Source organism: Protopterus annectens, chromosome 1.part2 (assembly GCF_019279795.1).
Source record: "Protopterus annectens isolate FY-2018-M chromosome 1.part2, PAN1.0, whole genome shotgun sequence".
NCBI lineage: Eukaryota > Metazoa > Chordata > Ceratodontiformes > Protopteridae > Protopterus > Protopterus annectens.
Window position 1 is genome coordinate 262,990,296 of NC_056727.1, and position 15,522 is coordinate 263,005,817.

Sequence of the window (15,522 nt, forward strand, 5' to 3'; positions counted from 1 at the left end):
AATCTGATCAACTTTTTGTTTCCTATGCGGATAATAAAAAGGCCTTCCTGTTTCTAAAGTGACTTTGTCCAGATGGCTTTCTTCGGTCATCACTGAAATTTATACGATCAGGGGAAAACAGCTGTGCTCAAAACCTAAAGCACATTCAACTAGGAGTTTAGCTACTTCTACAGCTTTTCAAGCTAGACTGCCTTTGGACACTATTTGTGCAGCGCCACTTGGGCCACTCCTCACACTTTTGTTTCCCATTACAAATTGGACTTGGCCTCCAGGGACAGAGCCAGTTTTGGCTCTACAGTCCTCAAGAGTTTGTTCCATTGAGCCACCCAGGATAGAGGTGCTAGGGACGCGGTCCCATCAAGCAAGAATGAAGGCGAGATTGACAACTTAACATTAAGAAGTTATGTACCTACCATAACGTTCCATGTTAGTTGTCTTCTCTCGCCTTCTTTCTGCGACCCTCCCTCCTTCCCCTGGCCTGGACAGACCTTGTATAAGAAACTATTATGCTAAAGACCATTCAGACCTGGTCCTTTTTACATCTGTAAGTTTCTTCTTCCTTTGGGAAGTATTGTATGCTTGGTGCTATTGCCCTTTGTTTACAAACGAGATCTGGGTACTTACCGCCTTGCATCATGGGATATGGGGCTGCCTCGAGCTGGTAGAAGAAACTCTCGAGCTTAGCAAGTGCCGAGTCGGAGCCGAGGGATCGGCTCCGAACCCATCAAGCAAGAAAGAAGGCGGGAGAATACAACTAACATGGAACGTTATGGTAGGTACATAACTTCTTATTATCGTCAAAAGTATTTGCTTAACAGCAATATTTCTAAACTCATGCATATTATTGAGGTAATTCCTTATTTTCTGTTCAGCATTCTGCAGTTGCTCCTCTTCTTATTTTGTGAGATTCCCCCTATTTTACAATATTTCAACATTTGTCAGTCCCTCTAAATAATTCTTGTTACTTAACCCTTTCTTATATTCCCACCCTATTTTTAAACTCCACTTTAATTTTATCCCACTCCCTAGCTATATTTTCAGAAGAAATGTCTATCTTCTCCAATAGCTCCTAAATAATGTCCATTACCCATTTCTTAAATTTGTCTCTTTTTAACAGATAGGTGGGAAAATGTCAGTGTCTCATTTGTATTTCATTACCCTGTGTTTTTATTTTAGTTATTATTGGCACATGATCTGAAATAGTTATTTGGTGTGTATCAAGACCTTCAATTAAATGCACATGTTCCTGTGAAATGTAAATGCTATCTAGGCTAGCCCATTTTTTGCATCTTGGGGGATATGTAACTTCTCTACAAACTCGTAGTACTGAATTCACATTTACCATGCCAAATATTTTCATACATTTTTTTTTAAGAAATCTACCCTCCTTTGTTATATTTTCCCTTCTGGGCCCCAGACACATCTTCACTGTTGCAAATCAAATTTCATTCCCCACCTTTAAGTAATATTCCTTTCTGAAAGTTGATTATTTCTTCCAGAATTTTCTTAAGCCCCATTATAGCAGTTTTCGTTGGAATATAAATACATGCCAGTGTAATCCTCCTCCCTTGCCAGTAGCCCCTTAGTACTACAAATTTACCATTGTTGTCTTCTTTTATCCTCTTCTATTACTATTGAAGCTTGTCTTGTAGTAAGCATAAGTACTTGTTTCTACTTTTACCCCAGGTATTCCCCTGAATAACCATCCTGAAAACCTTTCTTTATCAAATTCACACGTTCATTTCTTTCCAAGTGTCTCTCCTGTAGCCTACCTATTTTCACTTTATATTTTTTAATATAGTTCACTACTCTTTCTTTTTTGTATTTATCTGTGAGACCATTAATGTTTAAAGACATTATACAAAGCATCATATTAACCCAGCCACTGGGGATGCACAAGCCAGTGCATTTCTTTGTGCCGGTCCCAAGCCCGGATAAACTGGGAGGGTTGCGTCAGGAAGGGCGTCCGGCATAAAACCTTTGCCAAATTACTGATGCGGAGAACATTTCATATTTACATACCGGATCGGTCTAGGCCTGGGTTAACAACGACCGCCACCAGTACTGTTAGCCAGCAGGGTGCTGGCGGAAATTGGGCTACTGTTGGCCGAAGAAGAAGAGGACGGGGAAGGAATGCCCAAAGGCAAGAAGAGAGGAGGAAGGTTAGGAGTGTAGTACTGAAGGTAGGAACTTTGAATGTTGGCAGTATGACTGATATAAGGAGAGAACTAGCTGATATGATGGAGAGAAGGAAGGGTGATATATTTTACGTGCAAGAGACCAGATGGAAGGGAAGTAAGGCCAAGTGTATAGGAGGCGGATTCAAATTGTTCTATCATGGTGTGGATGGGAGAAGAAATGGGGTAGGGGTTATCCTAATGTAACAGTATGCCAAGAGTGTTTTGGAGGTGAAGAGAGTGTCTGATAGAGTGATGTTTATGAAGCTTGAAATTGATGGTGTAATGATGAATGTTAGTGCATATGCTCCACAAGTTGGGTGTGCGATGGATGAGAAAGAAAAATTTTGGAGTGAGTTGGATGAAGTGGTGGTGAGTGTACCCAAGGGTGAGAGACTAGTGATTGGAGCGGACTTCAGTGGGCATGTTGGTGAAGTGAACAGAGGGGATGAGGAAGTGATGGGTAGGTATGGTGTTAAGGAGAGGAATGCAGAAGGTCAGATAATTGTGGATTTTGCGAAAAGGATGGACATGGCTGTGGTGAATACATATTTTAAGAAGAGGGAGGAGCATAGGGTGATGTACAAGAGTGGATGAAGATGCACACAGGTGGATTATATCCTATGTAGGAGGGCCAGTCTGAAGGAGATTGGAGACTGTAAAGTGGTGACTGGGGAAAGTGTAGTTAAGCAGCATAGAATGGTGGTCTGTAGGATGACGTTGGTAATCAAGAAGAGGAGGAGGAGTGTGAAAGCAGTGCCAAGGATTAAATGGTGGAAGTTAAAAAAGGGTGATTGTGAGGTGGAGTTCAGGAAAGAGTTGAGACAGGCACTAGGAGGGAATGAAGAGTTACCAAATAGCTGGGTAACTACAGCAGAGCTAGTAAGGGAGACTGCTAGGAAGGTGCTTGGTGTGACATCTGGACAGAGGAAGGAGGACAAGGAGACATGGTGGTGGAATGAGGAAGTACAGGAGAGTATACAGAGGAAGAGGCTGGAGAAGAAGAAGTGGGATTGTCAAAGAGATGAAGAAAGTAGACGTGAGTATAAGGAGATGAGGCGCATGGCAAAGAGAGAGGTGGTGAAGGCTAAGAATAAGGCATATGGAGAGTTGTATGAGAGATTGGACACTAAAGAGGGAGAAAAGGACCTATACCGATTGGCTAGACAGAAGGACAGAGCTGGGAAAGATGTGCAGCAGGTAAGGGTGATAAAGGACAGTGAGGGAAACGTACTCACAAGTGAGGAGAATGTGTTGAGTAGATGGAAAGAGTACTTTGAAGGGCTATTGAATGAAGAGAATGAGAGAGAGAGAAGGTTGGATGATGTGGGGATAGTGAATCAGTAAGTGAAGCAGATTAGCAAGGAGGACATAAGAACAGCTATGAAGAGGATGAAGAATGGAAAGGCTCTTGGCCCAGTTGACATACCAGTGGAAACATGGAGGTGCTTAGGAGAAATGGCAGTGGAATTTTTAACCAGATTGTTTAATGAAATTTTGGAAAGTCAGAGGATGCCTGAGGAGTGGAGAAAAAGTGTTTTGGTACCTATCTTTAAGAATAAGGGTGATGTGCAGAGCTGCATTAACTACAGAGGGATAAAATTGATCAGTCACAGGTTGAAGTTATGGGAAAGAGTAGCTAGGTTAAGAAGGGAGGTGATGATTAGTGATCAGCAGTATGGTTTCATGCCAGGAAAGAGCACTACAGATGCAATATTTGCTCTGAGAGTGTTGTTGAAATACAGAGAAGGTCAGAAGGAGTTGCAGCGGTCTTTGTGGACTTATAGAAAGCATATGACAGGGTGCCTAGAGAGGAGTTGTGGTATTGTATGAGGAAGTCGGGATTGGCAGAGAAGTATGTAAGAGTTGTACAGGATATGTACAAGGGTAGTGTGACATTGGTGAGGACTGCGATGGGAGTGACAGATACGTTTAAGGTGGAGGTGGGATTACATCAAGGATCAGCTCTGAGCCCTTTATTATTTGCAGTGGTGATGGACAGGTTGACATATGAGATTAGACAGGAGGCCCCATAGACTATGATGTTTGCAGATGACATTGTGATATGTAGTGAGAGTAGGAACCAGGTTGAGGAGACCCTGGAGAGGTGGAGATATGCTTTAGAGAGGGGAGGAATGGAGGGCAGCAGGGCTAAAACAGAATATATGTGTGTAAATGAGAGGGAGGGTAGAGGAATGGTGAGGATGCAGGGAGTAGAGTTGGTAAAGGTGAATGAGTTTAAGTACTTGGGATCGACAGTTCAGAGTAATGCTGAGTGTGGAAGAGAGTACAGGCAGGGTGGAATGGGTGGAGAAGAGTGTCAGGAGTGATTTGTGACAGACGGGTACCAGTAAGAGTGAAATGGAAGGTCTACAAGAGGGTAGTGAGACCAGCTATGTTATATGGTTTGGAGACGGTAGCATTAACGAAAAGGCAGGAGTCAGAGCTGGATGTCGCAGAGTTAAAGATGTTAAGATTTGCACTGGGTGTGACTAGGATGGACAGGATTAGGAATCAGTATATTAGAGGGTCAGCTCAGGTTGGACAGTTTGGAGACAAAGCAAGAGAGGCGAGATTGTGTTGGTTTGGACATGTGCTGAGGAGGGATGCTGGGTATATTGGGAAAAGGATGCATGATTGTTAACAAGGAGAAATTAATAGTAGGCACTAAACAGCCTATAATTGCAAAGTACCTTGCTAAGGAAACAGCTCCTATACTTTACAAAGAAAAAAAAAAAAGCCCCAAACCAGGCATGTCCAAGGGTCAGCTTCCGGTGATTTCTCCTGTCCACTTGGTGAATCTGGGCATACTGGGGCAATGCAGCAATTGCCTCATGTACACAGACAACCCTCTCCTCCTACCACCCAACACTACAACCTGTGAGAGATGCACTTACATAGCCAAAATGGAAGCAAAGCTCTCTCCACCCAAGATTGTGCTAAACAATCAAGAGGAGAAGGTTAACACCCACACTACACCCCAAGCAACACATAGCCCTTCTAAACCCGCACCACCAACACCCACATATAGCAACACTAAATCCACATATGCAGAGGCCCTTAACTGTAACCTGCCCAAGCAACAAAGACCTCTGAAGCTGAAACGCAAACAAACACCAATCACAACCAATGTGTCACATAGTTCACAACACCAGTGTGCCACCCAGCAACAGCCCCTAAGGCAAGACAATGTACCTAACACTTTAGTCATAGGTGACTCTATAGTCCGCACACTGATGTCCCTCTCACCAGGTTGAATAAGGAGAAAATTACAGTCAGCTGCCTGTCTGGTGCCAGGATCCGCCACAACGCATGCACTCAAGTCACTCCACAACAAGTACAAATATGACTCTGTCATTGTCCATGTTGGAGTGAATGACTTGAGACGTACCTCCCTGGACTACATGAAAAGAGACATGGAAGAGCTCTCGGATCATGTGGCCCAGGCAGGTATGACCCTAGCCCTGAGTAGCATCCTGCCTTCGCCCAGAATGATACCACAATATAAGGATAAAATGATTGACTTCAACAATTGGCTAAGCTTATGGTGTCATTCAAAGGGGATCCAGTATCTGTCTGCCTGGGATGACATGATTGACAGACCACGATGCTTTGCCGGAGATGGTCTGCACCTGTCGCCCCTGGGATTCAGGTTACTGGCTAAGGCTCTTGCCACCCCTATAGTGCCTTTTTTACACAAACTTCAAAGGACAAAACCAGTACCGTAACAGGTACAAGCATGCAAAATCTGAAGGTAATGCTACTCAATGCTAGAAGTCTAAACCTCAAAATGCACTCTCTCGAGGCACTCCTAAAAATGGAGAACATCGATATCTGTGCAGTAACTGAGACCTGGTTCAAGGCTCCAGAGAGCACCCCTGCAATACCAGGCTACAACTCTTACCACACTTTTTGGCCACCAAACCAGGACCGAAACACTAAAGGTGGGGGAGTGTCAATATTCACCAAGGATATTCACACCACCAGGCTAGTTGGCCAACACAATGTGTCTGAAATTCTCCAAGTGCAACTAACACTAGGTAAGACTGCAGTCCAAATTGTAGCTTGCTACAGATCCCCCACCATACCCCAAGATTCTCACAACAACTTTCTAAACATACTGGAAAATATTAAGATAGAACCAAACACCCTAATACTGGGTGATTTTAACTACCCTGCCATTAACTGGGAAAACTACTCATGTCCCAACACCTTTGCGCAACAGTTCTTGGAATCCATAAATTCCAACGCCCTGGATCAACTAATCCATAGTCCCACCAGGGGCTCCAATATCCTAGACCTGGTCATTACCAACATGGGAAATCAATGCCCCATACCTATGGTCACCCCCTCGTTAGTCAGGTCTGACCATAAGCTAATCACCCTTAACATCCACATCCCACCCCCACCCCCCAGTAAAGAAACCACCATAAAAAACTTCTCCAAAGCCAACTTCATGCTACTCAAGTCAGAAGTGACAAACTTCATGACACCCATGCAGACTTCAACTGCTGAATCCTACACTAAGGCACTGTACGAGCACATCCACTCATGCATGAATCGTGCCATCCCAAATAGAACCAAAATGCTCTCATCCAAAGAAAGGAAGCCAATCTGGTGGTCCCCTGCCATAAACAAACTTTACAACAAAAGGAAGAAACTTTTGCAGAAAAGAGGAAAATCCCAGGATGCAAAAAACTCCCTTACTAGCCTCAGTAAGAAACTGAGATGCCTCCTAAAATCCTCCAAAGCTAGTTACGAAAATAAAATCGCCAAAGATTCCAAAGACAACCACAAAGCATTGTATAACTATGTCAAGAATCTAAATGGCAATGCTCAGATCTGCTCTGAGCTAAAACAGAATGGCATTAAATATACTGATCCGAAGGATATTGCCAATATCCTGGCAGATCGATTCAGTGCCAACTTCACCCCCCCTCTCACCCCCTAAATGGCCCATCTCAATACTGGAAGATTGCCAAATTCCAGTAATAACGGCCACACAGGTACAAAACACACTCTCTAAAGCCAAGAATACAGCATCCATGGGACCAGATGACATCCCGGGCTGTGTACTACATGAACTACAATATGAACTGGCACCTGTAAGTGTCATGTTTAATCATAGCCTCACCTCAGGTTTTGTGCCCACTGAGTGGCGCAGAGGTACAGTTATCCCAATCCACAAGGGGGGATCCACCTTGGATCCCGGAAACTACCATCCCATCAGTCTGACCAGCCTTATCTGCAAGGCCATGGAGCGTATTATCATGGAACTTATAAACAAAGACATTGGCAACCTTCAAACACTGGACCCCACCCAGTTTGGGTTTGTGAAGGGCCGATCTTGTCTCCTGAACCTGATTGACTTCTTTGAATCAGTCTCCAGAGCCATGGACAAGGGTAAGGTGGTCCACACAGCCTTCTAGACCTTGGCAAGGCCTTTGACACCATCCCCCACTCTGGAATCATAGATAAATTTACTAAGTTGGGCATTAATCCCTATGTCACCCAATGAGTTGCTAAATGGCTTACTGATAGAACCCACACTGTAAAAGTAGCCGACTCCAAATCCAGCTCCAGACAAGTGACAAGTGGAGTACCTCAGGGTTCAGTCCTGGGGCCGCTCTTGTTTGGCATCTACTTCTCTGAAGTACAGGTCAACACTAAAGGACTCTGGCTAACAAAGTTTGCAGATGACTGCAAACTGGGAGCCATTATTGAATCCCCAAATGATGTGGATACTCTACAAAAGGGCCTTACAGAAACAGATGCTTGGTGCCAGAGCCATGGGCTCAAGCTCAATGCCAAGAAATGTATTGTTATCCCCATTGGGAAAAAAACATGTATCCATGAATTACCATATAGGTGGCAGTACACTAAACACAGAAAGTGTGATAAGAGACTTAGGGACACAGGTGGACAGTGGTCTCACATTCGATAACCACATCGCCACAACAGTCAGGAAATCCTTCTATGTGGCACACCTCATCACGAAGGGCTTTTCATCCAGAAAAAAGGAGGTCATTGTCCCACTGTACTCATCCCTCATTAGACCCATTATAGAATACAACGCCCCATTTGGTATGTACCTCTCAAGACATCTGCAACAACTGGAAAGGCCTCAGAAATACCTCACTAAAAGAATCACAGGCCTAAAGCAGATGCCCTACGCTGACAGCCTTAGAAAACTCCAGCTATACTCTGTCGCATATCGTCTACTCAGAGGCGATCTCTGCTTAACATACAAGGCCATGTCAAACCCAGAGCTGTTGGACATGCTACACTTAAAGAAATCCCAATCCCTCAGAGCTACACACTCCAGGGATCTAAACCTTGTCATCACAATAAACAAAACATGCTGGAGGGATAGGTTCCTGACCCAGAGACTCCCCAGACTCTGGAATAGATTGCCCATACATGTAAAGCAGAGTGCCTCTATGGACCTCTTCAAGAGGAACCTTGACGATTGGATGGGAGAAAGGAAATTCACCCCAGGGATCACGTCAGTCACCCTGCTAGACAGGGGTCCAGGAAAGTAAATAATGTGGGAAGAAATAGCCAGGGAATTGTTATGGCTAGGCTTGTATAGGCTCTAGGGCTGATAGCCTAGTACCAACCTATGAACCTAAGGATGGAGCTGCCAGGTAAGAGGAATAGAGGAAGGCCTAAGATAAGGTTTATGGATGTGGTGAGAGTGGACATGAAAGCGGTTGGTGTGAAAGAGCATGATGCAGAGGACAGGAAGAAATGGAAACAGATGATCCGCTGTGGTGACCACTAACGGGAACAGCAAAAAGAAGATGATGATGATACAAAGCATCATATTCTTGAGCGATTATTATTCTCACCTTTTATGTATAACAGCTTTTTTGTTAAATGTCTCGTTTCAGCTTTTGTGTTACATGCATGTATCTTTTATACAGTTGTTTCTTGTCATCTCCATTTTAGCCTCTGTTATGTCTTGCAGAACTTTTTGTTTTATTGAAAAGTCTCAAACAAAAACACAGACGCACCCAATAATCTCTAAAATGTATTCATTTAATAATACACAAAACTATGTACATTTTCAAATATTGAAGTTTTACCGTCCTAATAGAAACAAATGTTCCAAACTAATAGCCACACACACAGACTCAAGCTAACCAAAAAGAAAGGTTAACCATGCTAAGACACATGGTATAGCCTGTAGATCTAGTAAGCGCTGTCTGGTTTTGTCTTCTCTTTATAGCTCTCTCAGCTGGGAAAACACTTGCTTTCAGAAAACATATTCACCAAGTAATTTCTCTTTATCAGATTGTCTGCTAGAGACACGAGAACCAGACACAAAACTGTTTACTGAATAATATAAGACTTTTTTTCCTAGTATTCTATTTCATTTACTTTCTTTTTCTTAAAACCTGTTACTAGATTAACTTAATACCCCTAACTCAGCCATTTCCCTACGAATGAGAAAAAGCACACACAGTTTTCTTTTGTTATGCTGTTTAAGCAGATCTTCTTTTTTTATTACATTGGAGTGACTACATTTCTTAAAACTGAACAAGGAGAAAGAGAGACAAAGGGAGAAAGAAACAGAAAAAAAAACAGGAGCACATCTTTATATTAGTATCCCCATTAAACTTAAAAATAACAGAAAAAAGTATAACATGCAAAAAAAATCATGCACTCTTTAAATAGTACTATTAAGAAAAATATTATTTTACTTACAGTTAACTTTCCCCCTCCTCTTCCCCTGTCCTGAGTATTTTTGTGAGCATTAATGACATGAAGTAGGGTATATGCTTTAGAGTCCCCTACAAGTTTAACAGAGTCCAAGGAAATCCAATATTTCCAGATTTTCTTGTTCTATTCCTGTTCATCTCCTACTCCCAAACCCTGTCTCTGCTTCATTTCCAGTGTATTCTCGATTCTTCTAGTCAACTCTTGTGCTTTTTTTCCTTTCGCAAACATTTTCTTTTGCAACTCTGGAAAAGGTTTCACTCTCGCAGTCTCTCTGTGGTCCTTATCACCAGATGAACAAGAAGCAGCCTGACCTTCCGTGTCCTAGCTCACTTTTTTTGTTGGACAAACTTTTGTATTTCCTTAGTATGTACTTCATCAGAAAATGATTTTGTTCTTCCAAGAAAAAATATTTTGAAGATAGCTGGGTACTGCAGTTTGAATTTCAAGTCTGCTTCTCAACAATATACTCCTCTTCTGCCTAGTGTGCAATGAATAGTCATTCTCCGCACACTGCTGTCTTCCACTTTTAGTGTTTTGTCCTTCTGTGACAGTTTTGTCAGAATCATCTCCTTCTGTTGGTAAGATTGCATCTTCGCTATTAAAGGTCTAGGTTGTTTTCTACTAGCCAGATTTGGAGCATACACATGATGTGCCCTTTCAATTTACAGTTCCTGTTGTGGAATACCAGTCTAGTTGCGTATTTGTGCATTCATGAAATTAATATAGTTTGTTCCTTCTAGCTTCTCAGGAACAGTAGAAAATCTATGGATCTGAAGTAGTTAACTTCATTTGATCAGCAACCTGTGGGTATCGGATCCAACCTGGATGTGAGCCGGCAGCTTTCCAAGCTAAAGATCCGAGCTCTCAGCTCCTCCCACTTACCCATAATACCCTGCTACCTCCCTCCAGTCCCCAGATCTCGTTTGCCGCGGCTTCTAGAAGCATGAGTGACGAGCACTTGGCTGTTAGGTGAGAGTAAGTTGGGAAATTTTCTAAAATCTTTCTTCAGATTTGTAGCGTTTTTTGTGTGCGTGTGTGTGTTTCAGACCCCTTAGTTAATTGAAATCAGTTTTGGTTTAATTTTAGTTGAATTTTAGTGTGTTCCCCTTCCCCTTATTTAAGTGTTAGGGTGTGTGCGTGAGTGTCATGGCCGAGGGTCCTAAGGCCATTTTTTCAAAATGCGCTGTGTGGTCATAAGCTGAACCCAGTGGATGGCCACGCTCAGTGCGTCCTTTGCCTGGGGGTAGCCCATTTAACATCGAGCTGCCAGATATGTGCGGCCTTTAACCCCTGGGCGCTGAGAAACAGGAGGAACAAGTTAATCCTGGTGGGACTCTTGCCCACGGATTCTTCTTCCTCCTCTCCCTCAGTGGCACCAGTCGCGGCAGCGACTGTTCAGCCATCAGCTCCCCCACCCCTCGCTGGGACTCAACCTCCCACTGTTTCCCAGGGAGAGGGGGACTAAGAAATTGAAGAGGCATAGAGAGAGGGAGAAAGAGAGCAGAGATAGACATAAAAGTCACAAGCGGCGGGCCGACTCGGCCCCTTCTGCCCCGCCGGTTAAACAGATCTGTTCCTCCATGAGGGTTTCCAGGTCCTCCCTCTCTTGGCTCCGTTCTCCACGCTTCTCTCCGGAGCCGGAGGAGGAGTCCCACTCACCTTCGAGGTCATCTAGGCAGCCTTCCCGGCCTGCCTCAGCGACTTCTTCTAGGTCTACTAGGAGTCTTTCCGATGCAGATATATACCGGATGATGCGTCGATTCCTTCAGGCCCAGATGCAGATGGAAGTGCTCTTGCCTCCCCCCCTTCTTTGCACCCATCGCTCCTTCTCCGATCCACTATTGGGTTTCGGAGCCATCGGATCCGAGTAGCCTCGGAGCCAAGGAGTCGGCGCCGATAGTATTCGCTACTTCAATGCCGGCCTTACCCTCGAGTTTATCGGGTCATCATTCAGATCCGAGCTCTCGGGGCAGAGAGCCAAGCTTCGGATCCGCAGGGGTGAATGTGTCTTCGGCTCCATTGCGGTTGGAGCACACTTCCCTTTCGGGTCCGATCGCGTCAGCTCCAGCGGCAGTCCTCACATCAGATCTGAGGGGACTGCTCTCGGAGCCCGGGGAGAGTGGTTCACCTTCGGCCTTTGACGTGGTGGAGAGGGTGCTGTCGAAGGGTTCGAGGTCCCCGGTTCGTGCTATGGATCCACCCTTCATTCCCTCGCATATGGGCCTGTATTCCATCATCCGGCCCCAGGGACAGCCTGTGTCTGCACCCCAGCTAGTTCCTGTAGAGTAACATGACCTCGTTGGTGAGCCCTCATCGGACAGTTCCGCCGAGGAGGTCCCCCACAAACAAAAGTGTAAAAGGAGGCACTTGGAATCCCCCAAGTCCCTCACGGAAGACACGGACTTGGAGGAAGGGGAAGGTTCCCCCAGGTCACCCCCCCGAGGACATCTCCTTTCTAGACATTATGGAGATGCTGCGCATTAGAGGGGGGTGGTCAGCCCAGAAACCTTCCTCGGATGTCAGTGTTTCTGGAGCCATTTGACGCAGGCCCGTCTACCTCTTGGGTGTCCCCTCAGGCCGACCCCCTGGTAGACCTGATTACTACCAGGGCATAGAAGGAGCCAGACACTGTGGAGCCAATCCCTAGGAGACCGGATAAAATCCTTAGTCCCCCCCCGCAGACAAGCCAGCGTGGAATAAAGGTTCCCCGGTAGATGCCATGGTGGTGGCGGCTGCCACCAAGAAGGAACTGGCGCAAGAAAGTTCCTCGGTCCATCCTCCTGACAAGGTGTCTCGGACGATGGGCCGCATTGGAAAGCGGATGTTTGCCTCAGCCACCTTTTCCATAAGGGCGCTGAATTACTTGGCACACATCATTAGGTTTCAGCGAGATCTGATAAAAGAGTACGCTGGGTCTCCCGCGAAGTCCATGGCGGCCGAGGACAAACAAACCTTCTTGGCTCACATGGCCACTCTAAAATCGATATCTAACACATCTATGCAGCTTCTCTCACATGCCATGGAGGGGGTGGCTAGAGCCAGCGGAGCAGGGTCACCTTGTGGCAACACGCCTTGCTCCGACTTTGTGACTTTGCGGAACCCTTCAAGGCATCCTTCGCGAATGTTCCCTTTGACGGTTCTACGCTGTTAGGCAAGACTGTCTGCGATATGCTGCTTCAGAGTGAGAAAGACTGAAAGACGCTGTCTGCCTTCGGAATCCGCTTCTCGGCTCCTCAAAGGTCCTTCTCAAGGAACCAGAGAGGACAAAAGAAGATGTGGTTCCAGAAGTCTCAGCAGTCCCGTTCCGCTCCAGACACTTCGTCCTTCAGAGGCAGGGGAGGACAAGGTGGATGCCGGCCCAGAGGCAGAGGGGGGCTGAAGAATTTCTGGTCAAGAGAACCCTTCTCCGACTGACCTGTGCAGCAACCCTGAGGGGTTGCCTGACTGGCCCCTCTCTGGTGGCAGTCGGGGGGGTGTTTTTCGGAGCGTCTAGCAAGTTGGGAGTTCATTATTACAGATCGCTGGGTGCTCTGAATAATATCCAGAGGTTACTCTTTCCCCTTCATGAATTTTCCACCTCTAGTGAAGCGCCTCCCCGATGTCCCACCCAGTCAGAGGGAGGCTGCGGCTTCAGAAATAAAGAAATTGCTAGAAAAAAAGGCCATCCAGCACCCCCCCCCCCAGGACAGTCCGGGTCGGGCAATTACTCCAGGTTCTTTTTGGTGCCATAAAAAGACTGGGGACTTAAGGCCAGTTCTCGGGGAGGCTGCGGCTTCAGAAATAAAGAAATTGCTAGAAAAAAAGGCCATCCAGCATGCCCCCCCCCCCCCCCCCCCCAGGACAGTCCGGGTCGGGCAATTACTCCAGATTCTTTTTGGTGTCAAAAAAGATGGGGGACTTAAGGCCAGATGTTAAGTTGTCTATCTCGCCTTCATTCTTGCTGGATGGGTTCGGAGCCGACCTCGGCTCCGACTCGGCCACTCTAAAAGCTCGAGAGTTGGTTTTACCGGCTCGAGGCTCCCCTTATATCCCACAATGCTAGGCGTGAGTTACCTCAGATCTCGTTTGCCGCTACAGCGATCGAGGTGTTTGGTTTCTACCGGCTTCTAGGTGAGTTATTGTAGAGTAAAATTTAGTCTACTTAAACCCCTTTAGTTTAATTTATAATAGTTATTTCCCTTAGCTTAGTGGATTTAGCCCCTTTTTTCTTCTATTATCCCTTTTTTTTTTCCACAAAGAACTTATAAGTTCTTCCCTCGGGCATTCGGGCCTTTCCATCCCCTAGTGGTGTGTGTGTGATTTTGTCAGGAATTTAAAACTTGTGATAGTAAGTTTTAATTTTTGAGTTAAATTTGTATAAGGTGTAATCAGTGTGTTTGACTGTGTGTGTGGTTACACTCTCTTCAATAATGTCTAAGGACTCAAAGGTCTCAGGCTTCAAGAAGTGTGACTCGTGCTGTCAGAAAATGTCTCTGACAGATGGTCACACTTCTTGTGTATACTGCCTGGGACCTTTACACCTGCAGGACTCTTGTGCTGTATGCCATGGCTTCAGCCCCAGAGTCCTGCAGGAAAGAAAAAATAAACTTATTTTGAGAGGTTTACTTAAGCCTGAGGGTTCCCTTACTGTTCCTTCGGGAAAACCCTCCAAGGCTTCTAGGTCCTCGGCTCCAGCTTCTGAGCCGAGGCCTAAGGCTTAGAAACCTCCGTCTACATCGGCTCCGGCTGGAGCCGATGAGTCTCAGACTGCAGTTTCTGTGGTTTCCTCGGCTCCGGCTAGAGCCGAGGTATTGGAAATTCCTGTGTCGGTTCCGACTAGACCTTCGGAACCGACATCTAGAAAGAGGTCCAGGTCACCGTCCCTTAGCTCCGTTCATTCGGCTCCAGCATCCCCCTTGCTGTCTGAACGGAGCCATAGATCTCACTCCTCTAGGTCATCGAGGCTTTCGGACCATGACCTTCAGAGGGTAGTGAGTCGACTTCTTAAGTCCGAGGCACTGGCCCAAATGCTTCAGAGCCCGACTCATCAGTCGATGCCTGACCCTGTCCCTCATTATGTTCCTCCTCCGACTCCTTTGAGCTCGGGCCGGGCGTTGAACCGAGACTGTGGTAGCGTCGGAGCCGATACAAATGTCTTCGGCTCCGTCGTCGGCTCCGATTTCTTCCTTAGAAGAATCTCGGCGCCGGACTTCCCTCGTCGGCTCCGAGGGGGTGAGTGGCATCGGACCCTTGTCCGACCCCGCTCTCCCTCTCGGTGCTTCGGCGCTGGTGAGTTCGGCTCCAACATCGGCCTCGGAACCATCACTGTCGGTGCCGAGGGAGGTTTTCAGCTTTTCGGAGCGGGGACCTCTGGCTCTGCCTGACAGGGGTGCGTTCGAGGTCATGCGGAGTGTGTTGGAACCTGGTTCAACTCCACAGTCGACTCCGTCCGCCCCTCCCTCTTCGGTGCCTCAGGTCAAGTCGACTCACTCCCTCATCCCAGACCGCAGAGAGCCAGCTCGTCAGGAATCCCCTGTGGGGATCTCATCCTCTTCCGAGGCCTCTCATGAATTGGCAGAAGAGCCCCCTCGGAAGAGAAAGTGTAAGAGGAAACACATAGACTCACCTGAGTCCGTCACCT

At 46.2% G+C, this 15,522-nt stretch overlaps 1 protein-coding gene across 1 annotated transcript in view; it reads left to right on the top strand.

Moving 5' to 3' along the window:
• The window catches only part of LOC122792351 (aprataxin and PNK-like factor), a 637,979-nt gene that overhangs the window by 223,936 nt on the left and 398,521 nt on the right, over nt 1–15,522 (top strand). The gene's annotated exons all lie outside the window — the stretch shown is intronic.